This window comes from Jaculus jaculus, chromosome X (genome assembly GCF_020740685.1).
Source record: "Jaculus jaculus isolate mJacJac1 chromosome X, mJacJac1.mat.Y.cur, whole genome shotgun sequence".
NCBI lineage: Eukaryota > Metazoa > Chordata > Mammalia > Rodentia > Dipodidae > Jaculus > Jaculus jaculus.
The window spans coordinates 104856876-104884689 of NC_059125.1; the positions used below are offsets into that span (position 1 = coordinate 104856876).

General features: G+C 40.5%; 1 protein-coding gene across 8 annotated transcripts in view; it reads left to right on the forward strand.

Moving 5' to 3' along the window:
• Pak3 (p21 (RAC1) activated kinase 3) overlaps positions 1-27814 on the forward strand; it is a 268737-nt gene that overhangs the window by 140435 nt on the left and 100488 nt on the right. The window contains exons 1-3 of one of the 8 annotated variants that reach the window (XM_004659125.2): positions 6917-7137; positions 8240-8349; positions 14066-14217. The gene's annotated coding sequence lies outside the window, so the exon portion shown is untranslated. Of the gene's footprint in view, positions 1-6916; positions 7138-8239; positions 8350-14062; positions 14218-27814 lie in introns of those variants that run through there. The other 7 variants (XM_045140434.1, XM_045140430.1, XM_045140436.1 and 4 more) reach the window with 7 other exon arrangements.

Here is a 27814-nt window from a genome sequence, read left to right on the forward strand (position 1 = left end):
TCTTATCATTTAACAATTTAATTTAAAAATTTACATTACCACCTCCTTACCACCATTCTTAGTCTTCATCCCCCCCCCCACTGAATCCCTCTTCTTTATTTCCAGCTATTTCTCCATCTACTTTAATGCTTTTTTTTTCCTCCTCCATCATCCATGACAACATGTTGATGGGCCCAGTATTATGGAGATCTTGTGCCCATAATGACAACTACTGTGAGCTTATGAAAGTAACAACCACTTTAGAGTCTGGAAGACAGCCTTCTAAAGCATTCCTTGTCATCCTTTGGCTCTTACATTCTTTCTGCCACCTCTTCTGCAATGGTCCCTGAGCTTTGGAGAGTGTGATAGAGATGTCACCTAGTGCTGAACACTTCCTGTCACTTCACAGCACTTTGATGAGGTTTGGGTCTCCACGGTAGTCACTTCCATTTCAAAAGAGAAGTTTCTTGAACCAAAAGTGAGAGCAGGACCAGGGAATAGCTCAGTGGCTAAAGGCACTGTTTGCCAATTATGCCAGCTGGGGTTCAATTCCCCTGTATCCATGTAAAAAGGAAGATGCACAAAGTGGTACAAGCATCTGGAATTTGTTTTCAGTGGCAAGAGGCCTTGTCATGCCCATATTCATCCTCTCATTATCTCTATCTCTTTCTCCTTACAAATAAATAAATATATAAACATTTAAAAATGAAAAGAATGAGACCAGTACAATAATGGGCATAAACACAAATATTTAGAGGGCAAATTGATGGGCATGTTCCATCTATTTAGCTGAACAATAGTAATAGCTTTCTGATAGGGCTTATGACTTTCCCAGCTAAAGGCTTGTGATTAAGTTTTCAGTACCAGGCATGAAATCCATCCTGTGGAGTAAGCCTCAAATACAATCTGAGAGCAGTTGCTTACCCCCATAGCAGACATGTCACTAATGCAATAGTGGGCCTATCTTTTCTGTCTGGCTAGTTGTGTAGCTTGTAAGTCCACTGCTGGTTAAGACTGTTGTTGATTTTTCTTCACCAGGCTGTATAGCATTTTCCAGCATGATGACAACTAGTCAGTGAGTTTATAGCTCTATTCTAGCTTGATTTCTCAGTGTTCTGCAATCTAAGCATGTATTGTCATCAGTAATGGAATCTTCCCATCTAATTCTGGTGAACAACCAAGAGCCTTGGTAATAGCCTGTAATGTTTTGGGTAGTTCTTGAGCCTCCCTGACCAACAACTCACTGGAGGTCTCTCACCCCTGGTGCTATGATTTTTCTGCAAAAACCTATAGTTTCTGAGCATAGCATTATCCACCTCCACAGGGTACTTCTCCACAAATTCTCTTAAAATATATATATATATATATATATATATATATATATATATATATATATATATATGGTTCAAATTAGCTTATGAAAAGTAGGACTTCATATGTCATATTAATAACATCTTGAGTTTGGATCAACTACATCCCACAACCTCCTCTCTTCCATCTTCCTCCCCTGACCCCACTAAGACCTTTCTTCCCCCAGTATTTTGTCCCTTTACTTATATATCCATTTATGTAACATATATATCTATGTAGAAATAATATACAAGTACAGTGCTCATAGGCTTTTGATAAGGTCACATCAATAAATCATTCTCTTTTTTTTTTTTGAGGTAGAGTTTCTTTCTAGCCCATGCAGAACTGGAATTCACTATGTAGTCTCAGGGTGGCCTCAAACTCACAGTGATCCTCCTACCTTGGCCTCCTGAGTGCTGGGATTACAGGTGTGCACCACTATGCCTGGCTGCCTTTTTAAAAATTAATTGATTATTTTTTAACATTTTAATTTGATTAATTAATTTACTTTTATTATTAGATATGGACATATTTTGCATATAAGCATCACATGTTGGTACCATCCTTTCCCTCCTCCCTGCCCATTTTCTGAAAAGGCCTTCCTCATTGGGGATGCAGGTCAACCCCATGGAGATTGTGGGTCATGCATTGGGGGTGGGGTGGGGGGGAGAGGCAATGTCCTGTGCAAAATTCTTTGAGCCATGCTGGGAGCATTTTAAGTCTACTTCAGTGATGGGCACTTAGGAGCATCTGGATCTCTTGTTTGGTAGGTGTTGAGTGTCCTCAGTATCTTTCTCCATCACCCTTATGCTGATAACAGATTCATTAAGAAAAACAGCATTCTTGCTTATTTCCCCAATTCCTCTGTAGTTTCAGGTGGGGCCAGGGTGGAGTGTGCTGGGTCATTTATCTCCTCAGGTCCAGATCCCATCTGAAAAAGAGAAGCAGATTCTCCAATGGGGAGTGAGGTCAGTGCTGGTTAAATGGGATAACCATAATTAATTTAGAGAGAATTGAAAGGGTGTAGACTCTCTTATAGTCTAAGGTTAGTGGGAACTTGACAATGGAAAGCAGAATCATTATCTGGATATGTTGTTGGTTTCACTCTAGCCCATACTGACTTGAAACTCACTCTGTACTCCCAGGCTGGCTTTGAATTTATGGCAATCCTTGTAGCTCTGTCTGGGATTAAAGACATGCACCACCATGCCTGATCTACATCAATATATCTATTGTAAATTGAAAATATCTTAACTTGGATATGTTCTGAATTTCCCAAAGCTACAGAGCATTCTAGGTTAACAACATAGTCCATTTTAGAGAATGGGTTTTTTCCCATTTGGGACTGTGTGGCTGAATAAGAACTACAGGTGGCTGCTGCTCTCTACCATATATATAGAGAGGATCATACTGCATATCACTATACCTGCCAAAGATCTAAAGTGCAGATTCTACTGAATGCACATCACTTTTGCACCATAACAAAGTAAAAACAAACAAACAACCAATGCCCCCCCCCAAAAAAAAACTAAAACAAAGTTGGAGATTGTCTATTGAAGAAAACACACATACACACATGTCTTCCCTTACCCATTTTATTCCTGTAGTCCCTTTAATAACAGTTTAATGTCTATAATTCTAGCTTAAACCCATATACATGCATGTGTTTTTTAAGCAAGCATCAAATGATTTTAGACAGACTGCCCTGCAGTTGTTTCTTATAAATCACAATGGGTCAAGGTGTATCTATTTTGGCATATTGAAATCTACTTGATTCTTTATAGTTAATGCATGCCATTCTAAAATATGAGTACACCACAATTTATTTAACAATTTCCTTACTGGGACAGAAGAGAACTCTGAGAAGTGACAGATATGTCTAGACAACTGATATGACTTCAAAGCCCTGGGCATCCAACTGTCTCCTTTATGAAATACATATCATGATACTTGTTAAGGTAAACTGTAGTGAGAACAAAACTGTTGGTGATAGCTTCACAGATATGTAGATTTCTTCAGAGACATGCAATTATATTCATTAAATATGTACAGATATCTGAATAGTAGTCAGATGTCAAATAAATTATTTCAAAAATTTTTCCAATATCCAGGGCTGGAGTCATTTACAATGACTAGAGACCCTGGCATTCCCATTATCTCTCTTTCTCTCTATGTCTATCTGTGTTTCTGCCTCTCTCTCTCTCTCTCTCTCTCTCTCTCTCTCTCTCTCCCTCTCTCTCTTTCTCAAAAAAATAACAATATCTAGACTTCGGAACACATGCCTATAATCCTACTTGGGAGGTGGAAGCAGGAGGATTAGGAGTCCAAGGTTATCCTCAGCTAGGAAGTGGCTTTGAAGTCAGCTTGAGCTACATGAGTTCCTGTCTCAAAACAAAAAACAAAATACAATCAATAATTCCTTTATTGAAGGACACTTAACCTATACTTTATTTAATATTTTTCCCTCTTACATAAGATTCAATAATGAACATACTCAAATATATCTCAGCTCAATTATATACAGCCATGAATAGCATGTTGTTCTGAGGTTATCTATAGGCAAATTCCTTGACTTTGAATTGCTGGATCAAGTAACATCAATATTTTAAAGTTTGGCAAGCATCACTCACTTATTAATCATAAATTTCTGCCATTTTTCAGTGCCAACAATAGTATATGAAAATGAAAAAGAAATGTTTTTTTTTAATTAAGGATATGACTGAAACAATTTGAAGATACTCACTTTAGTTTACTTTTATTACTAAAAGTTCCATCCCTGACAACTCACTGTTCATGTGACTCAAGTGCCCTGTAGGGTTGGTGGGACCCAAAAGCAGAAACACAAACTCAGAATTTAAAATCTGAGAGATAATTAGTTTCAACTAAATTCATGTCACCTAGCACCATAAAGTTGAAAATTTGCTAGTTGCAACATCATAAATTGAAGACCATCTGTGTATAAAGTAAACACTTTATGCACCCACCCCACTCACATACTCTCAAATCATTACGTAGGATGGTAGAAAGAAGCCCTAAATTAGAGTAGGAAACCCGCTTTTCTATGACCATGTCTGTGAGGAATTTTGCAGGTGACTCCAATGCCCTGGGCATCCACTGTCTCCTGTATGAAATAGAGATCATAATACTTGCCAAGATAAACTGTTGTGAGGATTAAATGTTGAGATACAAAAGTGGTTTGTAATCTGAGAAGTGTGATACACATGCCAAGTGGTTATTAAGCTAGTGCTGTTATATCCTTAAATCAAAGAGCTCACAATCATAGGAGCAGGAGACATGGAAGATGAGTGGGAAAAATTACACACAGATGAAATCTTCAGGCTTCTTCAGTTCAGAGTCCCTTCCTGTTACCCTATGTTCTTGAACAAATCAGGCTGGCAGTAAAGAATACTTTTGGAATCAACAATAATATAGATTTTCACTTTCTTATAGGAGGACCCATGTGTTTTGTACTGTGCTTGGGTCCTAAGTTCATTCCTATTTGGATGACATCACAGTGCTTCAATTTGTAAAGTACCTGATAGGATTTTGATCCTGTGCTTGTTGCTGCAATCTCTACACAGAGAAGAATTACACATATGAAATGTTTAAATAACCATATGAAATGAATGAAACTAGCTCTGAGTTATAGCTGAGGTATATACAAAGATTAGAATGAAATCAAATAACATTTAATTATAATTGAAGTCAATATCCTGGAAAAGTAAGTTAAATAATTACCAGAAAATTCCACTTATAGCTGTTTTCTAAAAGGAAGTATTTATGTACAAAATAGTTTAATAAATGCATTTTACAAAGCAGAAAGGGTAACATTTAAGTAAATGACATTTAGATTAGCATGTTTTAGGTTATCTTTACCAGTATGTAGAAAAAATCAATGTGATGTAGTTACTTTTTTAACCCCAAAGTTAATTAAAAAGATATCTGTAAAATCATTGGAAGAAGAGCCATTCTGATTTCAACCTATTAATCAAGGATTGTGAGGGAGAGTATTGGGCATTTCTGCAGTAGAAGGCAGCCACCACAATTTTAAAACTATGTTAAAATGTCTGCTTAAAAACTATTTTGTACACTGTTTTTTTTTAATCAGTATGTATTTTATTTAATTCTTATTAGGAGTGCACTTTAGCATTTTAGAAAGAATTTTAGAAAGAAAGGCTCAGAATTATATACAAACCTGAGCTCTACCACTTTCCATAATGTTCATGTAATATTCATGCCTCCATATATATGTTTTTTAAATTAAGGAAAATATAATGCAAAGTCATCCTTTAAAAACTGGTTTGAATTATGTAATTTTCTTGGTCTCAGCCTTCTGCTTTCCCATTTTGGCATGGATTTGGTCATCGCTCTTTCTCAATTCCCTGCATTATCACAATTGAAAATGAATTGCTCTCATTTTTCAACTGCCTGAAAAGTTATCTCGGATAAATCTGGAGATCTGTTGTGTGATTTTTGTGTATGATCTGGAAAGACATATTAAGTTCTGTCTTGGTCTTGAAACTTACTCTGTTGTTATTGTGGAGACACAATTGTTGAATGTGATGCAGTGTTGAGAAAATTGAATCAATGGACATGGAAAAAGTAATGACCCTTATTGGCCATTCATGTATGTAAGAATGCATTTCTTTTTATTTGAAAAACGTTTGAAAGTAGACAGGAAAAATCGCTCGTAAGTCCAGCCAATATAATTTAATGTTCTCTTCTAGATATTCATATTTTCCATCAGTTAAATTCAAATATACTTACTATACTGTATTAGACGTTTTATGACACCCTATTGTCTCCTTGGTGGAATTTACATATTGGGAAGTATGGATTTTGGAGCAATATATGATGATTTTTGGAAGTAGATTTTAGAAGATTTATCATATCTGCCAAAATGTGAACCTTATGACAAAGAGGAAACACTGAAGGTTTCAGAGAAAAGATGAACAGAGAAAACTATTTTATTGAAAGTCATTCACACATTCCGTTGGAAGTTGAATAATTATTCCTCTAGTATAATGCTGCCTGATTTGAAATCTGTGCTTCTTGGATAGAAGAGTGTTTTCCCTATCTGGATTGCTATCTTTCTTAATTCCACTACCACATCAGCTTCTCGGAGATGTGTGTGTGTGGGGGGGTGTAACGTGCTAGCCTGACAGGTGGTGTCCCAAATCTGAACCATTTCCCCAAGAAAGTCTGCCTTTGTAGCTGGGTGCATTCCCTGCCCTGAAAATTCATCTAGAAGCCTGGTCTTTGTAAGAGAGGCTAGTAAGGAAGAGAGGGGAAAAGCCCCTCCCCTCCTCCTGTCTGGTGCCTCTTTCTTAATGGCCCCACCTTACAATCCCTAGCATGTAGAAGTTTCCATCTCCTTTCCCTCTCCTTGTTCCCTCCCCTTCAGTTTCCCCCCCTCCTGGGCGCTTCCTGCCTGGAAACAAAAGATTGGTCCCCAGTAGCCCACTCAGGGCGATTTTAGTTTTATGCTCACCATCTGATTGGCCTAGGTACGGTGCAGAGTCCGGGTGACGTCATAGCAGTGAAGGGCTAGGGAGCGGTTGCCGTGCTGGGGCTCTATCGCAGGCAGGCAGGCAGCTGTGGCCGCGAACGATCTGGGGTGTTGCACTGGGGGCTGCAGCTTTTCTCCTCTCGGAGCGAGTGTGCTTGGGGAGGGAGAAGAGGCGTGGGGGGAGTGGGCTGGGCCTGGGGCTGCGGCTGCGGCCGCTGGGCTGCGGCTACCCAGCCCCACCAGCCAGAGCGCTGGGAGGTACAGGAAAGGTCTTGACAGGGTGGCTGGACGCGTGGCAGGTAAATCTCATGACCTCTCTATGGCTCCGGGCTAGCTCTGGGGAGGGGAGGCTGCAGGGCACTACTTTGAGGCTGCTAGGCAGATGCTCTGTCTTCCTGGGTTCCCCTTGCGCGGCGCCCCGGTCTTATGTGGCTCCCCCTCCGTGCCCCAGCCTTGGGACCCTACGTACAGTCTGCTCCCTGTCGGTTCGCGAAGGCGGACAAGTGGGTGTGTCCGGGTCGGTCCTGGAGGGCCAGGATTCCTTCCCTCGGCCAAGCCCTGGGTTCGCTTACAGGGACCTGGGCCGCTTGGGGGCAAAATCCATCCTGAAAGCTACGTCAGACTGTAAGTCTTATCCCTCCTTCCCGCCCGCCCCTTCCCCCCCAGCTACAGTAGTGGTGACAGCCGCCCTCCCGTGAAGGGGAGGGGGTGTGGCCGCCGTCTGGCCAAGTCCGCCACAGAAGAACCCTACTGTAGTAGAAAAAGTGTTAATTTTTTTTAACCGAGATCTTTCTCTCCTTTTGAAAAAAAAAAAAATCCTTACCCCTCCCCTTTATTGTGTGGGGTTGTGGATGATAAAGACAGTACTCTTTTCTTTTTCTGCTGGGATTGGAAGGATGCATCAAGGTTCTTGGACAACCTGGAGTTCCTCTGTTAGCCCTTGTCTTTGTCTGGAAAGTGGGGTCATTGAGCCTATTGCCTCTTTCCTTTCCTTTTGCTCCTCAGCTTGCAGGGTACATTGCCCTCAGTTTTGTGACCTGGCTCTCGCTAGATGACTGCGGGTACTTCTGGGTGATAGGAATATTTTAGAATCTGGCTCTGGCAGGTTTTCTTTCCATAGTTTGTAAATGAGGGGTGGGGTGAGGGCTTGGAGGGTGTGAATGGCTCCATAGGAAGGGAGCACATTTGGTGGGTTTTTATTTTGGTCCCACCTATCAGAAACAAGTTCCAGATTCTGGGCTTGAGGGTTCTGGGCTGTATGGTTTGTAGACAAGGAGAGAAGGGTGAGTGGTTTGGCATTGGGAAGCATGATGGGGGCGGTCACTGTGCTATTTGTGAAAAATGGCTTTCAGCAGGGACGCCTTTAGCCATGTTAGTCTTGCTCCCCCCATGGTTTTGCAGACTCAAATCCAGGCCAACTGGATGGCTGTTTGAGGTGTTGCAACAGAAAGAGGTTCATCCCTGTTGGTGACAACACTGTGGCCCTGTTCTGGAATGAGCCAGATCTAAAGGTCAGTGTGGTTTTCTCTGGGCCATTCGTAAAATTAGAATTGGGCATGACCTGTGATTTGACATTTGAGCTCCCAGTCAGGGGCACCTACCTTTTGGTAAAAAAGCTTAATGTGGTATTATGGATGATTAAGAGACTGGAATTTGGGAAGAGAACCAAATAAGGCTCTTCTTTTCTGATTACAAATGTCATGGCCTTCTCTGCCCATGCAAGACACAAAATAGGAAAAGACTAGGGAGAATTCTGTATTAAAATTGATCAGTGTTAACCCAGAGTCCAGAAAGACTTCAGAAAGTCGAGATGCAAATCCTTCAAGCTTCCCCACAGGCAAATGGGCCATGTAATAAGAGTACAGGCAATTGAGCACAATGCTCTATAAACATTCTGACTAGGTGACCTTTCCCACAGGTTGCAGAATTTTCTGGTCATAGAAGGAAATGTTATGTAAAGCAAACAAGTTTTCTGAAGGCTGGGAGGAAAATGGTGGCAGATGTGGTAGGTGAGGAAAGTGACGAACAACTGCAGAATTGGAGTGGTATTGCCATCAGAAACTTGGTTATTATGAAATTAATTACGAGGTCAAAGAGTATGACTGAGACAAAATAGATCAGATCCAGAAGTCAGATGGAGTAGGCAGGATCTAATGGGATATTTAGAAGCAAAGACATAGAGATAAGAAATGCCATCATCTCACCAGGAGTGCAAAGGCCCTGGTTTCCCTGGTGAGATAGGAAAGTTTTGGTAGTTGAAGAAGCTATGGCTCAACCAAGAATTAATGGAACTTATAGCTATTTAAGGAAACGCTACACTCACATACCCACTGGCATAACCCATCGTTAGGAGCCAGTAGCTCTATCCGAAAGAATGAGCAGAAACTTGATAAGCAACAGCCTGGGCATATGGCCTTTCCTCTTGGATAAGGAGAAGGGACTGAGGGGCCCCGGGCCCAAAGGAGAGCTATAATGTGCCTCTTATTAAGAGGGAGATTGGTTTTACATGAGTGTGTTAGGGTCACGTCGTAGGGCAAAATAATCCTCCTTTCTGAGGTCCCCTGGGACCTTGTGTACACCCGGGACAGAAGAAAACCTTTAAACCTGGAAGGTAAGTGCAGCTGTCCTGGCATCTGGAGCACAACTTAAGCCTCAGCTGCACCCCCACACCCACCCCAGGCGCCTGCAAAGAACTAGGTGGTTCCCTTTACAGGGGCCTTGGTGGATTCCCAGGCCATTTCGGCACTTCACAGCTTGTCCAGCAGGGGGCGGGCAAGGGCGCGTAGCATCGTAGAGGATCTAGTCCTCCATTTCAGGTGTGAATCCTGAGCCTGGGATCAACTAACAGCTATATAATTTGAAATCTGATATATGAGTGCCAGAGAAACAGTCTGTTCCCATTTCTTCCCAGTAATGCAGCGCTCCGCAGCATTGAAAGGCATGTGCATTTACATGCACTGCAGTGATTACTTGAGTCACTAATACGCAGAGCCTAACTGGGAGTTTAATTGGAAATGTTAATCAATGCAATAGATCCGTGTCTGATTTGCACATTCGGTCAGTTATCTGCAGGTTGGGGCAATCTGTGCTGCACCCCGGGGATGGAATTAGGGGGATAAAACTGCAGCTGCAGCTGGGTCTGGAGGTGGGAAGCAAAATGGGGGAAGTGGACCTTGAAGACTGAGAAGAGATTAACAAAATTACTGGTGGAGGGAGAGAGGGAGTCTTTCCAAATGTATTTTTACAGAGGTCAGATCCTGAGACGGAATACGATGCCATAGGAACCCACACACTTCAGAGGGAGGCCAAGGTTTTTCTGACAGATGGGAAGGGGCTGGATTAGAGAAAGACTTTTGTCAGGGTGTGGGGGCAGTAGGAGGCCAAAGGACATAGAAGTTGGAGTGTATGGAACTTTGAGGATCAGACATCAGGCATTTTGGGTTGAATGTGTCTGGCCTTCTCTGCTTCTCTGGGCCTCATTACTGGTTCTTCAAATGATGGAATTGGATCAGGTGTCCTCTATAAGATGGTGGTAACATTTTAGGAAGTAGTCCATTTATTCTTGGTAGCTCTCCCCCACCATCACAATCCATTTTTTCTGCTCCCCGCCAGTTTGGGGGACAATGATACAAAATAGACAAGTACACAACTACAGCCTACTTTTCATCTTTTAGCAGTGTGGTTCCACTTTTATTTCATGCGACTGGAGAGCAGTATGTAACTGCTGAGTCCTACATAACCAAGTCCCTGAAAACTCTCTGTGGGGTCCTAGAAACAGACTTCAGAGGAATGGGTAGGCAAGCAGATATTCACTGCTGCTCCTTGTTTCATGATTCAGTCTCAAAACAGGAAGGGCTTGAGGTGACTACTCTTTTCCTTGATATATTTCCCCATGCACTCTTTGAAATTCTGCACCCTAAACAGACATGATCCCTAACATTCAGCACAATAGCGCCCTCTAGTGACATCAATGGAGACATCTTTGCTGAGCTCTCCATTGCTAGCTATCCCATGGCCCAGACTGGGTGCCAGTGCCCTTATGCAGTTGTTACTTCCCACAAAAAAGGGGCTCCGTTCCTTCCATCCAGCCTAAAGGAGAAACTCAGAAAGTCACTGCTTCTTCCAAGTTCTTCTGCAGCATGAATGGGATTAGCGAGAGGGACCATCACCCCCAGTGTTCGTTCCTTTGCTGAGAATGGAATAAAGTTCCAAGGGCTTTTCCCAGAAATCTTCAGTGCTGAAAAATACACTTGCTATAGAGCGATCTGTAGTCTAGGGCAGAGTTGCGAAAGCTTTCCTTTCCTTTTATTCCTAAGGTTGTGGCCCTTGTCCTTAGGCAGAGATTCTGACAAGAAGTTGAAATGAGGCTGAAGGAATGGCTTAGCGATTAAGGCATTTTGCCTGCAAAGCCAAAGGACCCAGGATCGATTCCCCAGTACTACGTTAGCCAGATGCACAAGGGGGCGCAAGTATCTGGAGCTCATTTTCAGTAGCTGGATGCCCTGGCGCGCCCATTCTCTCTCTCCCTTTCTCTGTCAAATAAATAAAATAAAGTATTTAAAAAAGAAGCTGAAATGCAGCAAGGCAAGAGGGGATATTAGGTAGGTACATGATAAGTGCACTGGTACCTACCCCAATACTCCGTCAGGAGGCTGACCAGGAGGTGGGAAACAAGGCAGGATAGGTACACAATATGATATAATTACGCAATAATCACCACAGAGTACAGACACACAACATGGTGGAAACATATGACATAGTACAAATTAGACACATGGTACATACGCATTCATGTAATGTGGTAGAGGTGCAACACACATGCAGCATACTACAGAAATATTGCACATGTACAATAGCTTACTAACATGATACACACACACAACACGTTATAAGTTCCATATTACCCACACACCTAACACAATGAAGATGTACTATACATACAACATGGTATAGATATGATACAGAACACACACATGTACTTATAAACATGGTGTAGGGAGCATCACAGATACATATGACCCACCATGTATATTATATTTACCTTCATGATGCTGTTGGGAGGAAAGGGTTGATTTTGGCTTACAGTCTTAATGGAAGAGACGGTAGAGCAGGGACTGGATATCACAATCCTGCTATAGCAGGTGGGAAATACCAGGCAGAGAGTGAGCCGAGCGCTGGCAAGGGGTACCTGTCCAATCCTCAACAACACACCTCCTCCAACAAGGTTCTACTTCCCAAATTGCCACCAGCTGGGGACAGAGCATTCCAAACACATGAGTTTTGGGGTGACATTTAATTCTACATCAAACCACCACAATGTGCAAGTGCTCAAGTATACATATACACAGCACACCCCCAGTGGGCAAGATTAGTGGCGCTATCTGGTGGAGCACTGTGTCCTGCCAGTTGATTCTGCACTGGCTCAAGATGTGCAACTGGTGGGCTCAAGGCAAGCTGTCATGTAGTTACTGCATGGTGTTCCAAATAAGAGGGAGGAGGAGGTAGGCCCAAGGAACAGTTGCTCAGAAGCCTAGAGATTCTTGGTTAGTACCGGCTGGTGTATCAACCTTTTTCCTACTCCCTCTAGTGCTCTTCCTTACCACTATGAGTGGATGCTGCTTCCCCAGTGAGCCCTCAGCCACAGAAATGGGCCACTCCTATGCCCTCCTCTATCCTTGCCCCTCTCCAGAATTTTGGCAAACCTTACTCCTCCCCCCCCCCCCCCCCGCACAACCTCACTGCCTTGCAGGGTGAGCTCATGCAGAGAGGGAGGGGGCGGTACACCACTCAGTGGTGCAGTGGGAGGGATTTGGAAAAGCTGCTTGGAGTGTGCATGTGGGAAGTGCACAGGGAATGCCAGGGACTCTGGGGGAGAGAAGTACTCTGGAATCTCTCCCAGAGCAAGAGACAAACCCAGGGTATGGCATGATCTTTTGCTTCATGAGAATTAGAGATTATGGGACTTTTTTTGGCTTTTTACTTTAGATAGCCTTCCATCTCTTTTAGTTGAGACTGTGCATTTTGGCACCCTCTATTAAAATGGGTGATAGTCTCTGTTGGGGACTGGTATATAGTTTTGGCTTTCCTTTCAGGGTAAACATAGGTCAAGGGTGTGGAGGGAAAAATGGAATAGGGGTTGTACAATTTCAAACCCTACCAAAGGAAGTTTGGCTTCTCTCTGGAGAGGCACAATCAAGTGATTCTGAGAAAAGGAAGAAAATGGAGGGATTAAAGAGACCCTGTCACTGGCAGAGGATGTACTCTGGTGGAGTGCTTGCCTAGGCATGGACTATTGTTCTGAGTTCCATCTCCAACTACCCCCCCCCCACATACACGGAAAGTGAAGGGGAAAGAGAGGACAAGAGAATCCTGTTTCAAAATTTCATGTTTAAATGTGGAAACCTCTATGGGGATAGGGAATAGGGCAAGTTGTTGCCCAAACAACAAAACACAGTATGTATTCACCTGGGAATATATACCCTCTGGCAAAGACTGTGTAAGACATCCTATTGGTAGATAGAGGAGGGCAGTAGAGGAATGTTCCATTTAGGTAGAAGCTATAAGATGATAGAGGACTCAGAATGTTCTTCTCTAGGAAGACAAAATCTCCCCACACTCACAACACACACACACACACACACACACACACACACACACACTCAAAATGAAAGTGGCTGGTAACATGAAAAATTGAAATGCAGGTGGAAACCTGGAGTTAACAGATGAAAAAACAAAGTACCAGCATCACCAGGAAGCTCAGCTGTTCTCAGAGCTCAGTTATACTGGCAGTCTCCTTATTGTACACTAGACTTTATCACCTCTGATTATTATGCAAATTAAAATTGACCCATAATTTTGAAAGTTATATAAATATTTCACATCTTGTTGGATTTAGCCCTCCCAATAGTTGTCCAAAGTGAACAGAAGAGCAAGTTTTGGTAGGCCCAGACTGGCGAGCTGATGAGTAGCAGTTCTTAAACTGTAATTCTGGACTCCAAGTTCAAGTCTTACTGGACAACACATTTAAAAAAAAATTTTTTTTGCTTTTCTGATTCTCTACCCTTCTAAAAGTATTTTCTGAAAAATCCACCATAGTGTGTGTGTGTGTGTGTGTGTGTGTGTGTGTGTGTGTGAAAGGTGGGGGAGATGTGGGGGCTTGGTTGAGGGAGTAACAGCTGGTGGAGGAAAAGGTTCTGCCTCTCCAACAATGCTGCTTTCTTTCAGCAGGTTTCCTCCAGGAGAGAGCAGCTGAGTCCTTGCATCTTGTGGCAGCTGGTGAGCCCAGCACTGAGAACATCAGCACTAAAGCCAGCCTGGCTGGCCCCTTCTCATGGGCAGTGCTCATCTGTACTGAGGTCTTGCAGCAGTGGTAGTGCCAGGTGAGTAATGGATTTCTGAGCAGGAAGTGAAGGATCACACAATGTAAGTAAATCCTTCCTCAGCAGCAGGGTTCTCAATATTTAAGACCCTGTCTAGACCTCACTAGTTAGGCTACAGGACATGACCCTTACTTTCTGGGAAGTTCTACTTGTAGAGCTGTCCTTGGTCTTTTGGCTTCTCTCTATCTAATATGAGAATAACAGTCTTGACCTACATTTTGAGGTGAAAAGGAGAAACAACATAACAATCATTGCCAAGTCTTTGCAAATGTCAAGCATCATCTATGCGCTTCAGTGTAACAGAGAAAATGCTTCCCATCAAGCTGTCATTTCTTTTTCTCCTCCTTTCCTGATGTCTGAGTGACATTTCAGCCACATGTCAAAAATCCGCCAATCAGTTCTGCTGCCCCATAATCTTAATTTTCCCTTCATATTCAAATGTATTTCTAGCCCACTCTTCCCTGCTTTTGGGTCTAGTAGGCTTGACTTAAACCTCCAGAAACCTTCTATCTACCTTCCCACCTAAGCAGGTGGTAAGAGCATACTTCCACCCCCAGCTCTCCCATATGAGTGCCACATGCAATAAAGCCATTTTTCTTTTACTTAACAAACTTCCTGAAGGGCTTATGCAGAATTCCTATGGACAGGTAAGCTAGACTATAAGCTGTTCTAGAGCAGAGGTTACACATGGCATCATTTTACTCACTCACAATTGCCTGACAATTCCCCAGAAACTTTGCAAATTCAGTATCCCTCTCTTTCTCGCTCTCTCCCCCTCTCTCTCTATCTTTTTGTCTCTTTCTCTTTTTCTTTCTGTCTTCCTCCATATTGTGTTTAAGCTTCTCTGCCTGCCATTCACTCATCTCTGTCTCTCAGGCAAACGATGTCTTTCTGTGTTGACCTCTCCTTTACTGTGCAGTCCATATACCTATTTTATAGCTTGCTTTCCTCAGTCCCTATCTGGTTTTCTATCTATCTCCCTGTCAGCTGCTTAGGCATGTTTCTTGCTGCCCAAGTCAAAACAACCAAACAGCCAAACAAAAAAATATAACAAGGAATGCACAGTCCATTCATTTTCACATTGAGCATACCTGGGCCTACAGGACAATGTCCAACTGCATTGCAGCAGCAGGTGTTTCTGTGATGCCTTCTCATGAAAGGGAAGTGCCAGAGTTTCGGCCGTGGAATGGGAGGTATGAAATTACAGCCTTGCCGATACCAATGCAGTCAACATTCTAGAGATGGTCTGTTTGGGGATCCACTATAGACTTGGACAGAAGGTAACTAGAACTGACGAAAATAAGAAGCAAGCCCTGGGATCTCTCCTGGGTGTCCTGTGACAGCTACAATAATAACTTTTATTTATTGAGTATCAATTGTTGCCAGCTCTGTGCTAGGCACTTTAGTTGTTCCTTCAGTAATACTACATGATGGATGTTTGCTCTAAAAAGCAGTATTTATGTTTCTACAAGTGGTGCTTGCTTGTTAGCAGTTGTTATTGCTGCTAAACATGTTGGGAGGGGCTCAGCAATTTGCCTGTTACTTGAGATACACTGTGGATTTGAGAGGGACAACTCTTCCTTGTGAGTTTCCTAGCCTCTTCCATTGTACTATTGCATGCATATAGATACATATATTCATAAGTGTACTCATGTACAGCCACATTTATCTTCAGGACCCACTATCATTTGCCATCCTTATTTCCTTACCCTCATATACAATGCTGTTTACAGACATATTCAGACTGTCACACTACTGCACACTCATACTCATGTTTACACTTTCATGATGTATACCGCCATGCTCTCAACCCACTCCTTTATTCTCTTTATTGCATTCTCATGCACTTACTTTCACGTTTTTACACTCACTTACATTCATATAAATAATCTAACCACCCTTCCCCTTGAAAATGCCTAGATAATCATACACACTGTATTTACACACACCCTGACTTTTCACCTGCCCACACTAAAACTCTTTCTCACATTCACAGTTGCAGACATTCAATTTCACATGCTCCAGAATGCTTGCACTGATATTTTTACCATTCCCTCTTTACAGTCAAATAAACAACTGAATTATATACAAGCATGCACATAGTTGTCCCTAAAGTTCCATATAGTTCACATGTATATATGGTTACAGCATAAGTACCATCTTACCCACTTGCCCTTTTATATTTTGTTGAACTGTTAAACACTTTCTTATACTATTATACTCAGAATAACATACTCTTGGGCTGGAGAGAGGGCTTAACAATTAAGGAGCTTGCCTCCAAAGCCAAAGGACTCAGGTTCGATTCCCCAGGACCCACATAAGCCAGAGGCACAAGGTGGTGGATGCATCTGGACTTCATTTACAGTGGTTGGATGCCCTGGAATGTCATTCTCTTTCTCTCTGTCTCTCCCTCCCCCACTTTGTCATGAATAAATAAAATAAAAGTAAAAAGAATAACACGCGCTTGCATTCACATACACAGCATTGAAGCCATCGCCCTTCCCCTGCCACATTCACACAGACTTACAATTACACACAGAAACAAGCTTTTTTGGTTCACATTCACATTCATGCTCTAAGGGAACATTAACCAATCCTGTGAAACAGTGGTGGGTTTTAGATGATGTAATGATTCTCTGAAAGTTTATGGTTTAACTTGTCTCCTCATTTTGCTCCTTGGGAGAGGGTAATAATCTGTTTCCTTCTGTACTCTTCTTGCTTTGTCATACAGTAATTACAGTCTCTGGTTTCATATTTATGATATGTTAGTTGCACACATGAAAAGTCCTTTCTGGGCTGGAAAGATGGCTTACTGGTTAAGTGCTTGCCTGTGAAGCCTAAGGTCCCCAGTTCGAGGATTGATTCCCCAGGACCCACATTAGCCAGATGCCCAAGGGGATGCATGTGTCTGGAGTTCGTTTGCAGTGGATGGAGGCCCTGATGCACCCATTCTCTCTCTCTCTCTCTCTCTCTCTCTCTCTCTCTCTCTCTCTCTCTCTCTCTCTCTCTCTCTCTCTTTCTCTCTGTCACTTTCAAATAACTAAATTTAAAAAAAATTCCTTTCCTTTGGCATCTCCAATCTATTTAGGTCTTCTTAGTACTCTGTTATACCTGGAACATGACATTCAAGAAAGGGAAATAAATGGTTAATGAGTTAGCTAGCTGAAAATTTGCAACTGTGAGTGTGCATGCACATATTGTAGAGCCCTCTGAAATTTTGGCAGCTGTTACTAACAAGTCACCAGAGATTTCTTTGTAGGCATAGGTAAAGAAAAGCTGAAGGAAGTTCCTGTACTCCAGACAGATTATAGACTTCCCTGCAAGACAGCACAAAACACAAACCCAGGTAGATAACTCAGGACCTCAGTGTGAAAGCTGCATATCATAGGAGATTGAGAAATGGGACATCACCCTGTGGCAGTCTCCAGTGCATGGCTCTGCTAGAGTCTTCCTGGATCAAAAGTAAATACAAAATATATCTAAAGTACCCCTTGATATGGCCCTGCTTGCCATAGGGAAGAACATCCAATCAGGGATGTTATTCGACTCTCTGACTTATATCATTAGATTGAGAATGAATTTGACAGCACAAACTACATCATATTACTTTGGATTCCTGCTGGCAGAAGGTTAGGCCTAAAGCAGCTAGTTGTGCAACCCAATTAAGACACTAAAGAGGATATGTGGGCAGAGCCATATTGTCAGTACAGATTCAATATCTCTCTTCCTAATCCTACAGTTCCAGTGGCATTACCAGGTCAGGTTGAGGATCTTCTATGGACCCCACATGGTGTCAAGCACAGAGGGAGATTAAAATATGTAAAAGACACATACTCTTCTCATGAGTAATTTTCATTTGTGTGGGAAAGATGAAGTCATGAAACATTAGTCTTGTAGCTTGGAATTACAGACATCTTTATCATGTCATTCAGTGGTCTCCAGGCTCCAAAGGACTTGAAGGCCCACAAGTCATTGGGAACCACAGTAAGGATTTAGAGAAGCCACTTGCCAAATAAACTTTGTGTTGGCTGTGCCTTGTTTCCAGAAGATAATATAACAGAGGTCTTTGTTTTTGGACCTAAAACTAAGAGAAGTGAACTACAGACCTTACTGAGAGTATTGTAGCTAATTAAGACTTAGCCACTACCTCTTTTTGGAGACAGCTTTTGAGAAACACCCTTGGAATTTTACATTTTCACCTTTCTTGCTGATACTTGAAACTTGCCAGCCTGGCAGTTTTATGTTTGATAATTTCTAGCTGATACCCAAAACTCACCAAAGGTAATTTATACAGTTTATAGGATTTGCTGAAGTATTAGGAAGGAAAAAATTGTACTTGCTTGTATTCACTTGAATTGAATGAGAAACATTTATTAAAATTGGATTAAAGTCCCTCTCATGCATTGATATATTATACTTTTGAAAACATTAATAATTGTTCCATTATGATACAGGTATTAGGACCACTCACTAAGGAGTCAGTTAGACCAGCATTTGAATACCTGTTTAGTCATACCCTAGCTATGCAACCTTGTATGAATATTCTACTTTCTTTCTAAGAGTCACTGTTCTTACTTATAAAATGAGATTGACAACTATCTCATGGACTTATGAGGATGAAAAGAATTAATTTGAGAAAGCTGGCAGCATAATGTCTAGCCTATGTAAGTGTTTAATGAGTGATAGATTCTATTACTATATTTACCACAGCTTTTCAAAGACATCTTCAAAGAGACAGGACTCTAAGGTAACATAGAAAAGGTAATAGAGCCCAAGGTTTTGCAGCCAATGTCTGATTTTCACAGGATGTTCCTGTTTTTCTTAAAAATCACTGAATTTTGTTTAGCTAGAAGACAGGTGTCAGTGTTCATGCCTACTAAATTATATAAGTGAAAAATAAGTTTCTTTCAATTCCTGTATCATATGGGCATGTTTATCTTGCCACTTCAGCAATATTTTTTGTTCATGTAGATGCCATCTCTACAGACTTCGCTCTGTAAATCTGTTAAGCTCTCCATGATGACACCTTTATTTGCTGGTATAGAGAGAGGATGTAGGAAGGAATCCTAATGCTGATAGGGCCAGCATTAAGCTCTGTAACCATGGCACCCATTTGCTACTCACTGTAATGTTGAATATCTGCTTTGTGGATAGAGGATATGTTCATTTCCAAGCTTTTGTCCCGTATACCACAGTGGAGGCACAGTTCACTTACTATGACTCTGTGAAAGCATTCTTCACCAAGTCAAGATGTTGAATAATAAAGAATACACCATATCATATGTCTCTTTGTATATAACTGAAGGTGGATAAATAAGAACATGGCAACAAGAGACATAGCTCAGTCAGTGGTATGGTGCATGCCTAGCATACTTGAGGACCTAAATATGATCCCCTCTACCATAAAATGAAAGAACATGGGATTTTGCATCACAAAAACATAAGATTATAGTCTTCTTCTTAAATGTACTGTCTGTGACCTTGAACAAGTGACCTAATGACAGTGATTGTGAATTTCCTCTTTTTGTTTAAAGAGAAATCATAATAAAACTTCATGGGGTTATGAAAGTTATGTGCACTTGCATATTAGTAACTTTGAGCACAGTGCCACCAGGAACATGAGAAGATCACGATGAATAATGATAATTTTATTTATAACTTGTGAAATCCATGGCAGTAGGACATATTAGATTATTTCACAGCAGTTCCCAGATGCGGCTTATTGCATCCACACCACCGTTTGGTGAGGTGGTCCTCCTCTGTGTATAGAAAAGTACCTTCAAAGGGTCCAAACAACATACCCAAGTTCATAAAACTCACTCCTTGCACTGTAAGCTAAGCAGGCACCAGTCCAAATTGAATATTGCATTTTCCCTTGGAAAAAGCCATCTGAGGCTACAGCTACAAAATGATAGCTTTTTAAACAAAGACAACCTTTCCTATGAGTAGAAAACAATCTAAATGTAGCTGCATTTTATTTACCACCTGAAACCTACTGTGCATCTTGGACAATGCCAGCATGCTCTAAGAGTGTAGTCCATATGAAAACATTACAGTACTGTTATGAATGGGGCGGAGTAATAGTCACAATGGTAGCATTCTCAAGCATGAGGAAAATCTTTCTTGCAGCCTACCGTGTGGTTCCATTCATGCTGCTCCAGTAATAATAAATGTCCAGACTATGAGAATGCTCACAACATATCTACAGATCTGTGGCAGCACCAGGTCATTTTGCTGTCATGAAGATATTAGTACATTCAGCTAAATAAACTTGGCAGAATTGATAGGAGGACAAAACAATTATTTTCCACCTGTCTATAATATTCCTGTCGTATCAGTGCATTCATCTTGAAGCCTTCTATTGATTTCCATGACATTATACAGTTCACATCTTTGACCTTTCTTTCTTTTTTTTTTTTTTCTGTGATCACTAGCTCCTCAATGTTGGTGTGCCCAAGAGGGCTTCTCTTTTCTTATTCTATATACTTTTCGGGTGGTTGTACTTATTCCCATACTAATGGTCTCCAAGTTAAAATCTTCAGCCCATATTTCCAGCTCTCCTTGGAATAATTCCACAGTGTTAAGGGAATGTGTCACAACCATGTTGTCATCATGGTTATTGTCTTAATCTTGTGATTTCTACTGAGAATAGATGTAGCTAAAGATACATTGAACTACTATGTGTGAATTGTAGTTTTCTTTTACTTTTTCTTACTTGCAATGTAGCTTATACTTCTTGTGGGCAAGATGCATAAATGTTTGTCTTGCTTCCCCCTAGATATTCCTACTTCCAATTCTGAGATTCCCAAGATTGTCACTGTTTTCAGCCTCTGGTTTTTGCATATTGACTTATACAAGTTTGTATACTTCAGGCCTATTTGCAGATGTCTCGTTTGTCTAGAATTAGTGTGTTTCTTCGTAGAACCCATGTAAAAGTTTAGAAAACTTTCTATAAAATTCATTATAGGTGATGTCCTTTTAGCCAAAATTAGCAGAACAATTATTATCTTAACTGTACAATTATTGCCTGTAGTCCAATGATTACTAATACAAAGGGCTTCCAGAATATTTACATCTGTTATCAGCACATCAAATTAATTGCTTGTTTTCCATCATTATCATAGTTGGTTAGCTTCAGTTCACAAATATGGAAACTTAAATACAGTTCTGCTTGGAATCCACAATGCAAATTGAAGGCTACAAAAATCACTAGGTCTTCTACATCTCTCCACTCTTCTATGCTTCTTGGGATAGAAATACATTTCTACAGCCAGGTTCGATTCCCCAGTACCCACATAAAGCCAAATGTGCAATGTGGTGCATGCATCTGGAGTTCATTTGTTGTGGCAAGAGGCCCCAGCACACCCATACTCTCCATCTGTCATTTTTTTTTAATATTTGAGAGAGAGAGAGAGAGAGGCAGAGAGAATGGGCGCCACTGCAAACAAACTCCAGACTCATGTGCCATCTTATGCATCTGCCTTACATGAATACTGGGGAATCAAAACTAGGCCTTGCACTAAACCTGTTCTCCAACCCTTTCTAAAATAAATTAAATATATTAAGAGCCAGGCGTGATGACACACACCTTTAATCCCAGTATTTGGGAGGCAGAGGCAGGAGGATCACCGTGAGTTCAAGGCCACCCTGAGACTACATAGTGAATTCCAGGTCAGCCTGGGCTAGAGTGAGACCCTACCTCACAAAAAACCCAAAAATATTTTTAAAAAATACAATTCTACTGAGATTGCACTTAGGGAATGGGGATCTTGGTGGCATGGACTATAGGACTAGGCTGCTATTGAAAAAAATATCTAATATTTACATCCCATCAGATCAAATATCCCTACCATCTTTGGCTAATGTCTAAAATAGATATCATTCTTGAAATCTTTGTTCTCTTATCTTCCCCTTTCTATATTGCTTTTTTTTCCCCTTGATTCATTTTCTTCACATCACACTTCAATTTTTTTTTCTCTTTTAACTGCCTGGTAATAAAATCCCTGTTTTAGGCTGGAGAGATGGCTTAGCGGTTAAGCGCTTGCCTGTGAAGCCTAAGGACCCCAGTTTGAGGCTCTATTCCCCAGGACCCATGTTAGCCAGATGCACAAGTGGGTGCACGCATCTGGAGTTCGTTTACAGTGGCTGGCAGCCCTGGCGCACCCATTCTCTCTCTCTCTCTGTCACTCTCAAATAAATAAATGAAAATGAACAAAAAAAATTTAAAAACCCTGTCTTCAACTTTAGTCTCTGCTGCATGGTCACTGGAATATAAACTCTAACATTCAAATCTAATCATGCTATTTTACTGCTCAGAATTATGCAGTACCAGCATCATCTAAATCAGCATAAACCAGTGCCCAAGGTAGAAAAACATACTCCAGCATACTCATAATGTTAGATGAGGCTTTTGAATAATAATATTTTATAAAAACCCAGTATGCTGTACTTTTAAAGTTCTGGAACTTTTATACATCCATCATACTCTATGAAAGTATTCTCTCTTCTGATTCCTCAGGGAACATTAGTGACCCTTTCTTCTCTGTCTTTCCTTCCAAAGCTGCTTGTACCTATCTGGGTTGCATTATCTTGTACTCCTGTATTCACCTCTCCTGAAGAGAGACACTAGTCATGATTCATCTCTTTGTATGGTACCTATACATACCTGTGACATATCATACCTATGACATAGGAATGCAACTGGCAAGTAGATATAAAACCAGGCTGTGTTTTTTTAAACAATATCTAATATTTTAAAAATATTTATCATATATATGCCATTATTTTCTTGGTAGCATTGTTTGTATATTTTTGTCTGTACATTTGGAATACATCTAAACACAAGTGCAACCACTGCTTGAGTCTACCACCCTAAGTCAGGGCTGACCCTTGGATATAGCACCTGTAAAGATTTGTTTTTTGAGTAAACAAGTACATATACAAATGAGTTGTTTAAGGGCCTTAATAATAAAACCATATTATTTAACTCCTCAAGGGGTAGCATATCTCTGTTTTGGTTACAACATTTTTTGTAATCAGAGTCACCCCCAAATCAGCAAGAATAAAGCATTGGCTGATGTTTTCCTGTAAAAAGATATAGTTTTCTATATGCCAATGTATAACTTCTAGGCCCATATTTTCAAGCTGTGCCTCAGAGAATAGGACATCCATTAAGGTACTCTACCCATAGCCATATGCTCATCAGTGATTGGTTGACATGATTTTGAGTGCTGTGATATGGAGAAACTGTCAGGCTTAATTTCAAAGGAGGTAAAACATTGTGAGGTGAACATCATTTCATAAAGTTGTATTTATTTATTATATGCACCCAGGTTCCCTGTTCTTTTTACACCCAACACATTTTTCAGGATGTATTCTAGCCACAGTCCAGGTTTCATGGGACTAATTTGGACACTACTGACTGATTCCTCCTTAGGCCTGCTGACTCTAGCTCTTTGTACCCACTGTGCTTCTGCTCCATCTGCAATTTTCCTCTCGAGATATGTTCCATCTTTTAAGGTGACGTCTGGGCTCTGTTCCCTCAGATTGAGGCTTCCTAGGACCACAGAAAGTCATCCAGCAGGCTTCTCTTCATACGTTGGCTCTGAGGAAGCCAACCTTATTATGTGCTAGGGTAAGGATCTTTTGTAGCATGAACCACTCACAAGCCATGCCTTTCATAAGTGGACAGTGGCACCTATAACCAGATAGTAGAGTGATGGAAATCAAGGGGACCAAGGTGTTTGGTGGATCCAACAACTTACAAATAAAGAACTTGTATCAGATAAACACCATACCAGTATAGTCAATGGTGAGATCATCTCTTAGATTAATCTTTTGGTTTCTAGAGAATTATTTTGGAATAGTTTATGATATTTTTTTCAGCATCTATTGCCAATTTTCTTTGTTTTGAGGGGGGCAGTGCTTTTTGACACAGAGTTTCATGTATCTCAGGCTTCAAACTCTATGGAGCTGAATCTGGCCTTAAACTGTTGGTCCTCTTACCTTCACCTCCCAAGTTTTGGGATTCCAGACTGGGTTACCATGTCTGCCTTGACCAGTTTTCTTTAAAGTGATATGTTTGTCTTTGAAGGGGTCATAAATTGGAAACTTAATAGGTAAAGGTGTGATGAGCACACATTTTTCATATACAGAGTTAATCCTTGAATATTTGGGGTATGCGATAGATTTTAAAAAGTCTTGTCACTTCCCATTCTTCCTCTAGTACTTGAAGGAAGCCTTTTATTGTATAGATAATATTTCCCTTATCACTAACCATGTCTCCCACATGAAATGCTGAAGAACAGGCTCATCTCTTATATATGTGAGCAAGTAAACATTGATTTAAGATCAAAAGCATGAGAGAAAGTTACTTCACTTCCTGCTAACTCAAATTCTTTAATTCTAGTTCTGACATTAAGTCACTTTCTTGGTGAAATGTGAACTTTGATAAGTTGATCTATATTATTGATTTAGAAATAATACAAGGCTGCAGTCACCCTTACATAGCACTTTTCTTCAGTCTTTTCTAGACATCCTGTTTGTAGAGAGCCAATCCAGGCATAAAGAAACTGGAAATAGACCAATGAGCTAGATGATGAGCCATAAGTCATGGGTTGAGAAGCAGCAGCCAGGCATCTAGATGGTGTGCAGAAAGCTCTAGAAAAATTCAGAAATTGACATTTTTAGTTTACATTTTAGAAGCTGTGGATAGCTTACTGTGGTAGATAATTATCATCCATGCATAGTCACAGAAAACAGCTAGAACTCCAGAGACCTAAGACATACCCTGTTCCCTTGGGATATTAGTTTGCATCTAATTTGCTCCATTTGAATGTTTCCAAGGATATTACATTTTCTATGTGACATGTAGGAATGTTTTGTTATTCCTTTGAGTATGTTTTATCATAATTATTTTTATCATTTCATACTTTAAAATATCTCCACCTTTGTGCTTTAAGAATCTTATTTTCTCTTAAATGTGTCAATACTGGAAATGAAAAGCTGAAACCCATACTAATGTATTGATGTACAAATATAACTATACATCATACAATCATGAGCATGTTTTTGGTATTAGCTCATACAGCATACACAATAAATAATAATAAAGTATGGTGCTGCATACACTTAGAGGCTTAAGAAGTCATTTGAAAAGAACCATTTGTCCTCCATGAGATCTGCAGTATTTGAGGTCCGGATGCTAGGGATATACCTATCGATTTCCTTATTTGTAGTCTGACATTGAAATCTGTGTCTATAATATGCTGACTCAATTAATGTCACATCTCTGCTGAAAACAGTGGCAGTCACTCATAAGAATGTTAGCAGAGAACAGGGCTTTGGACAACTGTCCTCTTTTGTGTGTGTGAATGAGAGAGAACATGAATGTATTCTGTGTGAGTGTGCCTGTATGTATGTCAGCAGTGAGCTATCTCTTGCATAATCTAAGATTGAAACTAGGCGGCTGTAAAAAGAGCTAGTGCCTCCCTTGCTTGTTTGGCTGCTTCTGCAAATCTCCTGTCTAACAAGTAGCTCAGCTTCTCCTGATCAAATGATCTTACAAATGGCTTCCCTCCATTACACACTGTAATGGTATCTCCCTGGCGAGGCTCTCTGAAACAGCACACCCCTGTCTCTGATAGCAGAGTTCTCTTGATGAGTGTCCCAGAGAGTCGAGCTCCAAAACAAGGCCATCTAAGAATTGGTTCAACCAGCCAACAAAACCTTTTGGAGTTGTATCAGTAAACCACATAACCTTGGGTCTTTGGATGGGAAAAGCAATTGAATTCAGTAAGTACCAGCCTGGTGTGGGTTGAAATGAAAAGGTTATACTTGTTGCATGAATATTTTAAGAGGTTAGAAATGTATATATGAAAAGTGTGTACATTCATGTGTTTATTTGTCTACACTTTGTATTGCTGTTATATAGTTGAGAGAGAATTGGCAAAAGTTTAGAAGCATAAGATATTACCTTATTTTGTGACCCTGGGCAAGTCACATAATCCCATTACTTTGTAAATTCCTCATGTTGGGCATGGTGATGATGTGTCTTTCTTCATTGTGTTGATGTGAAATTGAAATAAGAGTAAGACATGGAAGCTTTTTAGGTACCACAAAGTTATTTGTTTTAAAAGTTAGTGTTTCTATTCAGAAGGTAGCTGACTTCTAAATGATGCCCAGCTCCTTTGCACTGAATAAGTGTTGATATTTCCAAACATGCCCTGTTGGCTGAGACCTATAAGGGATTTAGGCTTATGTAAATTTATGAAAAAACTTACTCATAGCTGAAACAAATATACATAATATATAGTACTCCATTAAATTGCTTTACATGCAATGACTCTTTTGAGCAACGCACTCTCTCGTAGCTAATATGGAATTAAAATACAGTTATGATTAAGGGGCTATAGCTTCAAGGAGCTTATGATCTAGGGGGAAGAATAACATATATATTAACTGTGAAACTTGAGATAAAATGATAAATAGTAAAATGGGCCCATTTAGCTCACTATAGTTAGTGGTTGGAGTTTTACTTGTCCAGCAAGTCTGGGCATGACACTGTGGTTGGGGGACTTCTGGGAGACTCAGACTTGGTTCATTCCCTTTTCTGCAAAATGTTCTTGTTAGCATTATACCATATTATGGGAATTACTGTCTGAAATAGCTGCTGCACATAAGCAAAGCAATATATAATGGTTCTTTCAAATTACAAGATACTAACCCATTAATGGAAAGCTACATAATTAGATTATTTCCCCTTCCCTTTTTTTGTTTGTGGGGGAGGTGATTTATAAAACATCTACTATGTTGTATTACATTATCAGTCATAACTTTCAGAACTTGGTAAGTTCATTTGCTATTAATGCATACAAGATAATGTGGGTTTGGTGTTGACCAAGGCTAATTAGCATGGCATAGTTTGTATCCAGTGAAGTCTATGGCTGAAAGCCCAGCTAATCATCTTGGAAATATGTGCTTTAGGAGACAGAGGAGCCCAGAAAAAAAAATCAAGTGTAAATCTCAAACTTCTTTTCCCACCATCAAAGTACAATTCAGTATAAACATCATTCCTCTAGTAAAGACAGTAACCCCATGCAAATATACAAAGAACTTGTCTGATACTGATATTGTTCTCTAGGGAGATACTAGCGGACTTTGTTTATACTTACTTAATATCTTGAAGTATACAGGATGCCATTAAAAGTTTAATTCTTGATCTATAGTGCTAATTATCGTTATGAAGATTCACCTACCAAGAAACACCCAGATTCTAAACTCCTAGATTCTAGAAATTTGAGAAACATTCAAGTCTTAATAGAGTTCTGTAACTAGTTTGCTATACTCTAAAATCCTAAAATCCATCTTCTTTCCTATTTCCTTAAGTCAATTTGTATTTTAGTGCTGTCACCTCCATAAGGTCATAGTTTCTATCGCTATTCTATCTATTTATCTATCTTCCATCCATCTTCTAGCTATCTTCCATTATCTCTCTCTCTCTATCTATCATCTACCTATATTCTATTATCTATAAATCATGTCATGAGTCTATCTATCTGTCTATCTATCTAATCTTCTATGTAATATCTATTAATCA